This window comes from Epinephelus lanceolatus, chromosome 3 (assembly GCF_041903045.1).
Source record: "Epinephelus lanceolatus isolate andai-2023 chromosome 3, ASM4190304v1, whole genome shotgun sequence".
NCBI classification, from domain to species: Eukaryota; Metazoa; Chordata; class Actinopteri; order Perciformes; family Serranidae; genus Epinephelus; species Epinephelus lanceolatus.
In genome coordinates, this window is record NC_135736.1 from 10,022,175 (window position 1) to 10,037,139 (window position 14,965).

Consider the following 14,965-nt stretch of genomic DNA (forward strand, 5'->3'; position numbering starts at 1 on the left):
CATAATGATGCAATACCATTACTAGCCTACTCCAGAGTCACATGTCACAAGTCACATGTTGTTATATTTTATTTTTGAAACGTGGTTGGCTGATTTCTAGTGCAAGGCGCCCAAAATGTGGCTACCTAGGACACAACAGAGCAACTAAGGCCAACGCACAATGCAGCTAAATAATAAAAAGAATTGGATTTGAGGATTATATTGTTGATGACGGTCGTAAGAAGAAAATAGCAGGATGAAAGATGTGCAGCTTAAAAATCTGTCACATGACCAGTATAGCATCCAACTTCATCTATCATTATCACAAAGCAAGTTATGTGAAGATGTGTTTTAAGCTAATGCTAGTGCTTCTTGACTGGTCAAATGTTAGCTAGTTAACTAATGCCAAGTACTTGTTTTAATTCTAACTTTTCAAACCCCACTCTCAATTATTGTTCATTTAGGAGACATATTATTATTTGCCACAAATGTCAAGTATCAGTAAGGTTTATAAGGTGTGCTGCAAAAGTATTTGTTAATGTTGAAAATAAAAACTCAACTTTTCATGACCACTGTCGGTGGAACTGATGTTGTAGATGTTGTGTAAATGTCGAAACTTGTGTAGATCATCAGAATTTCACTTAACTTGACTTGTGACTTGTTTGACCTGAACAAGAACTCGACTTGCTTGATTCTTACCACAGTAACTTTGGGCTTGCTTGAGACTTGAAGGTTAAGATTTGAGATTTGCTTGTGACTTGTACATGTGTGATTCACTCCCACCTTCTGTCTATTCTATTCTACTGGTCAGATTCCACCAGCTAAAGAAAAAAAGTTGGCCTGATATCAGATAGAATTTTCAACTTGTTTCATTCCATTTCCATCTTTAGTTAACTCAGTGGAGTGGGTGGATTCAAAGGTCTGGACCCAGGCAAGAAGAAAGTGTGACACAACTTAAAGCCCCAGAACTACTAATGGAACCTGTGTGAGATTGCTTTGTCCTCTGCTGTTTACAAGGTCAAGAACAAACTTTCAGTTTCAACTTTCTACCTTTCAACTTTCTATAGCTAACATGAAGTCCTTAAAGTGCTCACAAAAATATGGCAATTTGAACTTCTACTATGACAACTGGCAGACTCCTTAGCTAGGTCCAGACCTTGGAATCCACCTACTCCACCATGATGACTGATTTGTCTTGAATTGTAACATAAAACAGCAGCTTCAAATAAAAAACGATCCTATAGCATCACAGGGGAACTAAAGATTAGCTCATTAGTGCCACGGGACTAATGCTATTGTCAAACTGTTGTCAAATGTTTGAGGAGTAATAATAACAACAATGGCGACTGGCATAGACAAGATAGACGCTGCTATCAATGATGTTCTAAATCAACATGTCTTGTCAGTACTGCCCAACATCATACTTGTTCACTCGTAAAGCCCCAGCAAAACAGTATGCTGGCATGGCTTTGCATCAGTGTAGACTTAAAATGACATTAGATTCAGGTGGATACATTGGTCTCCAGAGATTGATTAGGGAAAATCAAATCTGCCTCACCTACTGAAACCAATCAAAGTGGGTGTCAGAAGACAGACTGAAGATGAAAACGGAGCATAGCAAGTTGACAAGTCTATCATATATCAGGCAAGCAAATTCAAGTTAGCCTGGTATCAGACAGCGTTCTCAACTCCATTTCCATGTTCAGTCAACTCAGTTGAATGAACAGATTCAAAGGTCTGAACCTAGGCAAGAACAAAGTGTGATACAACTGAAAGCCCCAGAACTACTAATGGACCCCGTGGTGATACTGCTCCATCTTCTGCTGTTTTCCAGGTCAAGGACCAACCTTTGGTTTTAACTTTCTAGCTAACATGGATGAGAAGTCCTTAAAGTGCTCACAAAAAAATGGCAATTTGAAGTTCTACTATTCCATTACGACTGCCGAACTCCTTGTGTGCGTCCAGACCTTAGAATCGTCCCACTCCAAAGACTTTACTGATTCGTCTGGCATTGCAACATGATATCTTAGTTGAAATAAAAAGCGCCATGGGAATTAGGTCATTGTCAAGCTGTTACTGAACACTGAACCAATGAGGAGTAATAACAACAATAGTGACCGCTATGGACAAGATAGATGCTGCTATCAAGGCTGTTCTAAATCGACATGTCTTCTCAACATCACCCAACATCTTAGTTTGTTTTATTTTGCTCCGCTCCACTCTTAAAACCTTGGTAAAACAAGCATGTTAGCATGGCTATTCATCAGTGACAACGTTAGATTTAGGCGAATATGTTGGTCTCTAGTGATTGGTTTGTGAAAAATGTATCATCAGACTGAAGATGGAGACGGACTGTAACAAGCTGACAATTCCATCTGATACCAGGCAAGCAAACTCCATCTGCTGAGGAAGATTCATTTGGGATGACTGAAAGCTCTGAATCAGTTGGAAAGGTGAGACCATTCTATTCTATTCTATTCTATTCTACTCTATTATGTTTGTTTTCCTGACCTGTAGCAAGCCTGGGGGAAGGTGAGACAATGGTAGGCTGGCAGTAAACTTGTTCCTGGAGTTGTCTATCTGTCACCAAACTGGAGGGGCCACAGAGAGAATCTGTCAGTCAGCCTGGGATGCCGGCACATGATCATCTGACATGCAGACAGATGTGTGTATGTGTGTATGCATGTGTGTGTGTGTGTGTGTGTGTGTGTGTGTGTGTGTGTATGACTGTGTGTGGCAATGTTTTTTCTGTGTGGGTAAGACTGCCTGTCTCTTCCTCTGCTGAGAATGCTCTTGTTGACTTCTCGCTCAGTAAACAGAGGGATCGTAAATCCACAGCACAAAAGGTAGAAGTAGAGAGGAGAGGGAAAATGAACTTCCCCTGGCAAGTTTCCCACATCGTCAGAAAAGCAGCAGACGGCAAGTGAGGGGGGAGAAGAGTGAAACGGGAGCAAAGAGAAGAGGGATTTGAATTAAGACAGACGTTTCACAGAACTGAGCCAGAGTGTCTATTATACTCGTACGGTCCACTTAATATGCAAGATGATTACTTTCTTGCAGTTTCCTTAAAAGTTACTGCCTGCACACACTCTCACACACACTATCCTGAACAGTATGAAGGGATGGATCCAGAGGGGTAACAGCAAAATGATAATCTGACTGGAGGGCACAAAGCTTTCTAGGTTGGATAGTAGCACAGACACTGAATAGGGCTGCATACTGCGATAACGCACTGCCCCTATAGCTGGAGTGCACACACACCAACGTCCACACACTCACTTGTACTTTTTGCTCAGTTGTGCACCAGGCAACACACACAACTGCATGCAGATACACACACTCGAGCAGAAATTTACTTTTCACTTACTTGGAACACACACACTCGTACGCACACAGAGCTCGTGGCGAGTGGCTCGCGCCTGCTGATAAGACAGAACAGAGCACTTCAAAGCAGTGATACTTGGAGATAGAAAACAACCTCAACTAATAGAGCCTCCCTCAAAATGGCTGCCGGGCACCGCCACGTTCCACAGCTAATGTTTCCACATACAGGCACATCATTGCTCTGCCCTGTTGGCTTACCAGTTGCATAATCATGTCATCCCTCTGCTGAGGTTGGAGACACCTGCAGCGAGTTTGCCAATTACATGCTTCTTTCTTAATCGGGGGGAAGTTCCCTTGTTCAAAGCAAAAAGCTAATGGTACAGGCCAGCTTTTTTTTCTTGTTTTGTTTTTCTGTTTAGTAATAGAGGGAATCATCAGCATATTCCTTTTAAAGTCCAGACCTTAGCATTTCCTATTTCAGACATGCACTGAATTTATGTCAATTCTGTGAGGACCACTGGTATGAATATATAGTAGGCATTGAGCAAAATCCTATTACTGTGTTAGAATGAGAGCTGTAGCCTGTAGCAAGTGACCCTGCGGCTATTCGATATTTTGCTCCCCATAATTTATCACCATGGCCCATCATTTGGAAATTAAGATTGTATCCACTTTGTTGCCCCCATGCACATTTTGATATATTTCATAAATGAAATCTGAATGGAGGGCACAGCTATGGTGGCACGCTCTGCGCGCTGTCTTCTCTCTTTACTTCCTGTGAGGCTGTGGGTTTCCCTTCCACCCTGTTGTCCTGGCTAGGCCTGCTTAATTTGGCATCTGCTTTTTGGCAGAAGGGAAGCAGCGCGGAGGCCAAATGCACGCAGAGGGCCCGGCTGGGGCGATCCAATCGATAAGGACACACTGCAGGCAAGGAACAGGTGCAGCAGACTCTGTGAAGCAGAGTTCAGTCTCTGCTGAGACGGCTGTGTCGTAATCTATTTGGGGATGAGGGACATGGGCAGGGAGGGAGAAGACGAACAAGGGAGAGGGCAGAAGTGAGAGCGGGAGTGTAGACTAAGGTGTGAAAGACATTATGTAGTCATGTTGCCTTGTAAAATACAGATTACTGGTGATTTTTTGTGTAGTAGTTTGACTCTGACAATTTTATTGTCTCAGCTAGGTGTAAGCCTGGAGGGGATCATGCATTTTGTCTTGTGTGTGAGTGTGTTTTTACATCTGTCTGCAGTTAATCTGGCATACTACTGGACCAATTAGCCTAATATTTTGTTTGCACATTTATGACTGTTTGCTCAAAGACCTCTCATGCAGTGATTCACAATTGTTGAAAAAATCTGTTTTATTGACAGTTTTATATCGTCATTGACGGCTAACTCCTCATTCGTCTTAACTGGCCAGTTGGGGCCACAGATTTTTACGAAATTGGCTCAGCTAAAAACAGTAAGCATTACAGTCTGTTGCAGGCCACATTTTGGCCTTCATCATGGCTCAAAAACGAGACCCATAGAAAAGTTTGGTCTCATTTTGAACTGGACCATCTGCACATTAACAATACGATGCGCTCAAACGCAGGCACGATATGCGATAAAGAAGTCAACTGTTTTGGTTATCTTCGCCACCATCTTCACTGTAATGGAGCTGGGAGGGACAGTTCTACCAGGCAAAATTGGCTGCCACCTGCGCTTCTACCATAAGTAGGCTAGGTAGTTAAATAGTTTATTTTTTGTCTATCTTATTTGTGTTAATTGTTATTTTCCCTTTTTCTGTCATGTATCCTACAGAAAAAGTTAATACCGTTAAAATTTCAGTTATAAATGGCATAGATCAAAGATTTGTGGCTGTGTTTCAGTTAGTTAAAGTGCATTCATCCTCATATATTGTGTTTATATTTAACATACAGTGCATTTTAGCAGGAATGCTCATCACAAAAAAACAAAGCGTGTATTTTTATTCACTTTTAGGACGCTGTGTCTGCTGGAATTACAAGATTCGTCTGGAGTGGCTGCAATCAGCCCCAGCAGTTGCTTGGAGGTCTAGCGGACATCTGCGCTCTACTGAGTGCACTTTTTTTGTTTTAGACATTCATTTTACTTTTCTTTTTTTTTTAACATACTCTCCCAAAATTGGGTGACTAACATTTTGAATTCAACAGTTTATACTTTGCAAACAATCATAAAATATCCCAAGAAAACCTGCCTTCATTTTCACAGAGCCAAATCATCCTAAGTGGTGAGCATTAAGGTCTGTGAAGGACTTAACAAACAGACAGTATGCACACTCACACACACACACACCATAACTTTGTGTGACAAGCCAAAAATGTGCTGAGGGTCGCTCTAATCAGTGATCTGGTGAAAGAGGGTCCCCACTTCAACCATTAACTCTTGTTATTCCTTCCACTTTAGCTTGTTTCCAACATTTCCTGCACTACTTCACCACGTCGCTTGATTGCAATCTGGTGCCAAGGAAGGCAAAAAGGGAGAGGAGAGAAGAAGAGCGGGGGAGGGGAGGGAGGGTGGGTGTTGTAAATAAGTGGAGAGGGGGTAAAGACAATAGCAGCTCCATGCTTGACTTCCCTAGGAAATGGAACTCTGTGATTCCATCCATTAAGGGTTCAAAGGTGAACCTTTAAATTTCCGTAAACTGACAGAGTGGCGAGAGTGGCAAATAGAGGTCATCTCTTTACAACTGTGTATTTGATAGATTAGAATAGAATGCCAGCATTTGATTGCTCTCTAATTAAGATTGAGGATATCACTTTAGACACTTTAAATATTTGACTGAAATAAGCAAACAGGCTAGGATAATTGAGTTTTAATTCGTGGTTACATGGATGTCACAGTGAGTTAGAGTTTTGACTTTTTTTAGAACTGCGCACACTAAAATAATGCCTGAGCAAAATGCACTCAAGCTCTTAAATCAGTGTAGACAAATGCAAAAACAAACAATTATTTTTAATGCTGTTGGGCCTCTGAATATCTCTTTCTCTTAAGAGGAAAACTAGAGTGTTTGAGATATTTTTTGCTATTAAATATTGTTTAGTACAGCATTATTTGGGTTGGAAAAAAAGAGCTGTACAGTTAGGCCTGTCACAAGAACTGCTTTTGTTGGACAAGATATTCTCTCAGAAATAGTTACAATAAACAATATCATTGTCATTTCATGCCACTGATATAACAATAATATAATAGCATAATAATGCATGTACACCCTTTCAAAGAGCAATGAACTTTAATTTTGAATATGAAAAAAAAAAAACAACAGAATTTAAAAAAACAACAGGAACACCTTAATGGGGTTAAAATGTACAAGAACGTTTATATATGATTAAAATACCTTTATGGGAATAGCTTAAAATCTCTAAGTTTAAGACTCGCCCACTAAAACAAAACCAAATGATGCCATCTGCAACAACTAGACAAGCTTAGTGAAGTTGCGGGAACACTACCGTTACCTTCAAAATCCAGTGTGCTGCAGTCAGCTCCTTGGATGGGTTAGTTAGATGGCTAGTGGATTTACAAAGTGAAGGTTTAGGGTTAAGGTTAAGGTTACAGAGTGAAGGATGAAGTTGTTGGGGGGTAAAACTACAAACAACAGACTTTTTGGCTCATTTCCAGGGGTTGGCAGGCCAACTACTATCAGGACTGCACCTCTTTACTTTCAGTAAGCTTTGCTGTGTCGTCCCTCTAGTGTTGTTTTATTTTAAATTTAGACTTGCGCAAGTATGCCAGGTTGGAGAGAGACAAAAAAGGGAAAATCACTGCACCCAATTCTTATCGTGGTCAGGAAAATCCAGTTGTTTATTCTGGCATCATGTTGGCTGAAATGCTGGTGACATTCTTATGTCAATAAATATTCATTTAAACACAGTGGGCAATATTGAGGTCATGTCCACATAGGTATGATAAGTCGACATGGTAATTATTGTGACAGGACAAGTGGTTGATTTTGAGAAACAGAACTGTAGCAGCAGATTTAATACTGCATATTTATGTAAAAACATTGGTATGATCTTGCACAGAGCAAATATCTTGCTGTTTTCAATCAAGCTGTTGTCATTAAATGCACATAACCATTTGTAAAACAGTGTGTTTTTGTCTCCTCCTAATTAACTTCTTTAACACCATGTCTATATGACAGAACAAAAATACCTGCAGGGTTGCTAGGGAAACTTCCACAGTTACATGCCTTTCCTCTAACACCAAGTTGTAAAGGTGCTAATTCTATCTTGCAGTATGTGCAATCAGATTATCTCACCTGAACTCAAGTAGATAATCACCTTAAGGTTCTAAAGTGAGACAACACTAGCAGAACATGTCCTTTTCCATACATATTTTGGCTTGACTCTGTTTGACTCGCTGTGTCAGCCACGAGTAGCAGGGATTTGGGTCTCCATACAACACTGAAAGTGTGTCTTTTACTGAGGACGTGCTCATCTGGATGGGATGGTGTTCAAAGCAATGCCTTCATTAGCCCTGTTTACTGTTATACTGTGCAGTGGTTGTAGGTAGCCAGTTACTTTTAATCATGGACCTTCAGGTTGTTGCTACAATTTTGTTTGGCGTCTACCACTTATTGCTTGGAAAACTTGTCTAGCAATAGCACCAGAGGCTGTTTAAACATGTTGCTGAATTGTCAGTGAATAATGACAAAGTCCATATGATGTCAGAGCAACCTGTTTAATGGTGGTTGGGAGCACTTTGACCTTACTCTGGAAATAGTCCAGGTCAACGCAAATCAATGCAGCATGGTTGGACTGGGAGTCGTTAGAAGAGCCAGTGGAAAACCCCTAAAAGTAAGAAGTGGGGTAGCTGGGGAAACTGAGACCGAAACGAGGAGAGAGAAAATAAGGGTAAAACAAAGATGTGCAAAAGCAGCATGTACAAGTTGAAATCTATTTAGTTATATCCCTGTTTGCCCCTCCCTTCCCGAAGATGCAGATAACATGAATAATTTTCGACTTTGTTGGGAAAACTTTCTAAAGTGTGGCAAGGCAGACTGGAGGTGATAAATTATTCAAATGTTTCATCGGAGCCATGCCGCTTGCGTAGGGCAGGCCTCTATAATATGCATGTAAGAAGACATGATGAAACAACTCCATAAACAGTAGAGAGTGAGAGAGTGTTTGGGGAGTGTGGTGCGCGGGGGGAGAAAGGGGTGATGCAGAGACAAGTGACTTTGACTCTTACTCTGTGTAGGCATTCACGCACTAGGCCTCTATAATATATACATCTAAGGACACTCGATGAAATAGCTTTGTGTGATGTGGGGAAGGGTTGGGCACAGAAAAAAGAGGGCAGATTAAGAGGGAGATAAGGACAACAGAGAGAAAAACAGTGGAAAACACGGAGTAAAAGGAAGATATACGAGAAGGGGAAAGGGGAATATTGAGATACCTGCCATTGTGAGCGCATGTGTTTGTGTGAGAGATGGGGAGAATGGGTGTTTAACAGACAAAGAAAAAACACAAACAGACATGGGAGACAATAAATGTAGAGAGGCAATCCACTTTCTTCTTGAGTACCAAGGGAGGAAAAATATGCATTTCAAAAAGATCATTTTCTGCTGCATGCTGCATCAACAGTGTGATGGAATGCATGGGAGTAAACCTTTTATATTATCTGTTGGCCTAAGGTGAACTAAACTTTGCCTTTTTATTTCTTCCCTGTGATATTTAAATTCTTATGATTAAAGCAAACCTCATGTGATATATAATGCTGGGCTGGATGTTTACATTTTTCAATACAGGGGTCAACTCGATACTTCTTTCATTACCATATACTTTGGGGGATATAAACACTTTCTACACACATTTTATGGCTCACTTAAAAAAACAAGCCAAACTCCTCAGACACAGAAGTGTTTAATGTTGGCTTATCATCACAAACACCAGAACAAAGGTTACGATATTGTAACCCTAGTTGTGTTAGCACGGGCGTAGCTCTCTACTGGTGCAAATTAGTGTGTCCTAGAATGGAGAAGGCATGCCGCACCCTACTGTCTGTCTGACTGTCTAAGGCTCATTGCCTTCATTTGTTAGGTTGGTTAGGTTTAGGCAAGAAGACTGAGATTGGTTAGGGTAAGAATATCAGGGTAAGCCAATCAGAGGTGGAGTAAGGCAGTGTAGGGCAAGACGTGCCTATGCTAATGTAGGAAATGCGAATTTGCCTACTAGGGTACAGTGGGTGGAGCTCGATGAATGAACGCTGTGTCACAACATAACATAAAATCAGCCACACAAAACGAGTAGCTTCATGATTATATTCAAGACATCCTCTCTGTTCAGCCCACGAATGTATGCCATGTATCTACCATGGCAACCAGTGTCATCAGGCCCTCCAGCAATAACAGTGTTCGTTTGACATCTCATTATTATTCTATGTGCTCTAAGTATTTAAACCCAGCAAGACTTGTCTGGGTAGATTAATTGCATATTAGAAATGTAGCATTGTAGGCTAAACAATACGTGCGTTTACATGGAGCCATGTATTCCTTTTGCATTCGGGTTGGAAGCCCTACCCGAATAGAAATGCTCCTTGTAAACACCTCAACCCGAATGGTGCACAGGGGTGGAATATTCCTTTTCATAACCCGAATGGAAGAATTTTTCTGTCTTGTATACACCTCCTACCCGATTCCAGCCATTCCGTTGTTTCTGCGCATGCTCGTTTCCTTGCCCTTCTGGCGTGATGACGTAGCGCGCATAGCAATGGGCTGAGATAGAGGAGTTGGACTCGTTGCACTCACTGATTTCCATACACCAAAGCACGGTCTTCTACCTCCCTTCTCCTCCTCAACAGACGAAGCATTAGCAGAACAAGATTGTTGTCGTACTGCTGCTTCAAGAATATAAGCAAAACAAGCCCGAAAAAGGCACTAAGAATGGCGTCGTCAAGCATCTTGTTATCCGGAGTAAGGACTACAGTGTTTTCTTCCGGCAAACGTAAACACGTAACATCCGCCCCGCCCCTATCCAATCAGAAACCTTCCCTGCCCCAAACCTTGCACAGACTTGAATAAAGGCGATTAAACTGATCTCCCGTGTAAACCCTCATTTGGAATAAATATTTCCCATGTAAACTACCTGGAAAAACTTTAATTACGAATGATTTCATTCAGATTTATTTCATTCTGAATGAGAAGCCATCATGTAACCGCAGCCAATGACCTACATGGTACAATGACTGACATCATCAGCAGCTTAGCTTTTAAGTTAAAAAGTACCCCCCAAGCTCTAATCCAAACAGTGCAAATGCTTTAGAATGACCTCTTCCAAAGCGTCCAGTGAGCTCCCTTTGTTAGCCAGTTGGACAGACAAAACAGTAATTGGTGCTTTCTGCATTGTACCTTCTCAGTCCTCAGTGGCCTTTTCTTACTCCACGGCCCATTTCCTGTCTCATTTTATATCTTTTAAGAAGTCCATATGAGCTGAAACAAAAACAGGGCGAGTATTACGCTACATCAGTAACAGGAGGAAACCCTCAGAATGGCCCCTTTCCTTGGCCTGTTTCCTGAACCGAGTATGAGAAAAGAAAAAAAAAAAAAAGCAGCAGGGCTGGAACACAGAAAGTTTACCTTACAGTGTATGCTTAATATATTTATAGTGATCTAAACTGAAAATCACCTTTCATAGACATGTCCATAAGGAATGAAGAGCAAAATTTAGGGTCTGCATACAACAACAAAATCAAACTTGAATGAATCGACTTGTCGCCTCATTTTCTGAAGAACGAGAAAATCATGCAGTTAAGGTAGTTAATTTATTCCTTGTCTTCATTGAGTGAGGGAGCAGAGCGAGGAGGGGAGTAAAGGAGCGGGGCGGCATTGATTGTATGTATTTATCTCCCGCTGGTCAGCAGTCTGGCTTGTTGCTGTGCACTGGAGGTCATTCTCCACATTGAATCCCCATTGATCTCCTCTTTAGAGCCTCCTGAGACACCCAGAGCTCCATTATGAGAGTGATCACACTCTCAAGCGTGCTCCAATAAACACACATGCACACTCATGAATAGAGGAACACAAACTCATACCAAAAGTACATTAGCACGTTAGCACACGGGCATGCACATTATGCATGCGTAAACACACACACATTTTTACAGCAAGGTCTCGCTTCCCACACACACACTGATCGGTAGAAACCAAGTTTAACACTGTCTCTCTCTATAATTCCTTGTACTGCGCCTCCTAACTGCGTGTAAGAGCATGCATTAATTCAGACATCATTTAATAAGACACGCAGCCAGACTGCCTTGACCACTCCATAGAAAGGTGCTGAAAGGCAATTACGCTGGGCAAATAGCCCTTCAGGCTCCAGGGGCCTAAGCCCTTCCATCCAGAGGAGGGAAGGAGGGGAGGAGGGACTCTAACCTCACACCAGAGTTGAAAGAGAGTCACCCTGGGTTACACACTTTTCCTCTAGATGGACAAAGCAATGCTCGTTAAAACACGCATTGGTGCTTGATCAAAATGAATTAACCTTCAAGCTGGATTCATGACCCCTCTGACCCAAGCTGGGAATGGGTCAGGCACTATACAGCTTAGATAAACAGACATATCCATCAATGTCATAAGTTTTCACCCCTTTAACCTTCATTTGTACTGATTTTCTGATTCACATGTGGCAGTCCCAGTGTAAAGAAGCGGTTCACCAGAGGCCTGAACTATGAAGCAGGATTTTGGGTTAGTGAGGTAACCTCAGGGTTAACCCTGGGTTTTAAGTACTGTGAGGCTGATTCAACTGTGAAAGATGCGATCGCAGAACTTTACTTTGAAGACCAAGTTCATAGACGGGTGTGGTCCAAGCAAGGCTGCCAGAAGTAGAGGGGTAGGAAATACGAAGAGGGCTATTGCTCCTCCACGTAACGTCCCTGGCCCTCATTTGTTTGAAGTCACAGATTACTGTATCGCAGCTGGAGTGATTCCATCCCAAGATGGTCTCTAGGAAATAGAGCTTCCAGCAAACCGAGATATTGTTTACAACACTAAACACATAATGATGTTTTCAGTTGCATTTTGTTTTGTGAAGTTAATTTTATCCTTGGATTGATAGCTGAAAGCATGGCTGATTTCATCACTGCAGCTCAGAACCTCACCTGTGCGATGAGAATTGGAAATAAAAAGATTGTCTTTTTATTAGAAAAACATCCACACACTATTAATTGGCTCCCTTGATTATAAATGCAACATTACGGTCAGATAGACTCATCAGTCATTAACTACTTTTCCACTCTTCAGCAGCAGAAACAGTCTGGAATTACTTTGAAGTGTTTTTATGTGACATCTTCAGAGAGGTTTCTTCATCATCCAACTAAATAGCACTCAGTCTATACTGAAGTGATATTTAATAATACCTACATGTATTTTAAGCCTTGGCCTACTTTTTATATTGGAAATGATTTCTAGTATTTCTACATCTTCTTACTCTGTTGTAAAATTACAGGCTGTTTACATTTCACTCCAATGAATATGACTTCTTGCTTTCCCTAAAGCAGAATACCCCTGCAGGTAATTAGTGTTATTGTTTCATCTTAATAACACTGTCCCTTTCACATTAGCATGCTCATGGCTAGATGGGAAAACCCAGAGATGACTGAGCCAGTCGCTAACCAATTTTGTGATAACCGTTAACCAGATGGCCAGTGTCAGGATTAGCGAAGAGAGTAACGTAAAGACATCCTGCTTCATAGTGCAGGCCCCTCGACTATTTGTATTACCTTACTTACCCCTAATTGTAAATAATGAAGATGATGCTTTGTGGTGCTCAAATGATTTAAAAGTGTTGCTTTAAACAGCAATAATTGACTCATTTGATCATTTGGTGGCAGAACAAGCTGTAAATACAAAACTGACACAATATCACCTTACTTAACCTTACTTATTTACATTATCACCCACCCCTTAGGGAATTATTTGGCTTTTAACAGCTAAACGCTCCACTCTGTTCACCAGCTAGTTGATAATCTTGCCATGCTGCCTGTGTAGCACCAAAAAGCAGACAATTTATCAAAGCTTTTTGTTAAAAACAGCTGGCTGCTATCATTGATGCTGCACTTGTGTTGTTCTAGTGGTAATATGTATGCGACTAAATTTGCAGATTTGGGTCTCTGTGAATGGTAACAGCCAGAAATAAACCTTTGACAGCAGCCTCTTTTGAATAGGTCAACGATAAAACAAAAAAATTTCAAACACAGGTTGAAGTGTCTTCAGATTGTCATCATAAGAGGATGTCCTGTATGAAAGCGGTATCAGTTCCCCTTCCCTCCAGACACTCCTGGCTCCATTGTCGAGGAATGCATCGCATTTGTTAAGCAGCTGAGGAATCTAAAGAGATGGCGGACAAATGGTACAGTAAAAGGCAAGAGGCATTTACAGTATGTAAGGCTCAGCATAGCACCGTTAGAGATATTCCTCTAAAGGTTCAGATCAAGGTATTCTTCATTGTTTGTGAATTATTCTTTGGCTGACTAGTGCAGAAACATGTCCACAAAAATAGCAACCGTACAGACATTTACAGTTTAAATGACACTTGTATATGCAGGACCAGCTCTAAAACTATTCAAGTTTCTTTGTTTTAATTGTGAAAACATGCTGATAGCATGGGTGGGGTGGTGGGGGAACAGTCATAATTGAGAACCGTGACGGCACAGATGGCGCTTTTCTTTTTCTTCCTTTTTTAAGTCATTTTGCAGAATTAATTATTAGATGAAGATTAGTGGCTGTAAGTATTCCTTATGTCACATCAAAAAAAGCAAAAGAAAAAACATTATGAATATTAAAATGAATGAATATTAAAAGCATTACAGACATGCCAAGGTATTCCATGTGAAGATTTAAAAAATCACATCACAGCCTGTTGAATAAATTTAGTGGGGAAAGTACGCAAACCTGCATCTTTTTCCTTATTAATACACATGGTGCTAATTAAGCACTAGAATTACCACCTTGTGGTTGTATGCCTCTGCAAACCGGCCAGTTGCAGTTAGAATTGATATCCATGTCTGTCCATGAAATTTTCCTGCAAAGTAGCTGCATATTCTAAAACATGAATGCTTCACACACATCTTCAACCCAGTGGCACAGAAGATCTACAGTATACAATCAGCACAGTTTCAAAATGGACACCCAAGATTAGTGTCACCAATTTAACAGGGTTTCCAACACATTAATGTTTGTGGCTGCCCACCACGAAAACATCTGAGACCATGTTTTGATTTTCTTTTTTTGGAGGCGGACTGTTCATTAGGTGTGCCGTTGGAATATATATATATATATATATATATATATATACATATATATATATATATATAAAATTAATTGTACCAAACTTTCAGAGCGCAGAGTGTACTTTGATACAGACAGAGAAGCAGAACACCAGGTGCAGTGAAAGTAAAACTTAACTTTTACTCAAAAACAGCTGGTTCTCTCTCTGATCGGATTGACTGATCAATTATCCACCCCACGACTCAAAACTCCACAAACTGCCACTGAGGGGAAAAAAAAGTTCCGCCTGTGCTGTGTTCACAGACCTGCAAAAACCTTTCAAATTTATAGAGGGGACACAGACTGGTACACAAGGACCCAGACAAAAACAGAAAAATAAGGAACGTTTGAGCCCCCATGCCACCCTTCCCCCAAGATGTCC

General features: G+C 41.0%; 1 protein-coding gene across 11 annotated transcripts in view; it reads right to left on the reverse strand.

Annotated features, from left to right (window-relative positions):
• The window catches only part of adgrl3.1 (adhesion G protein-coupled receptor L3.1), a 172,218-nt gene that overhangs the window by 69,011 nt on the left and 88,242 nt on the right, over positions 1-14,965 (reverse strand). The gene's annotated exons all lie outside the window — the stretch shown is intronic.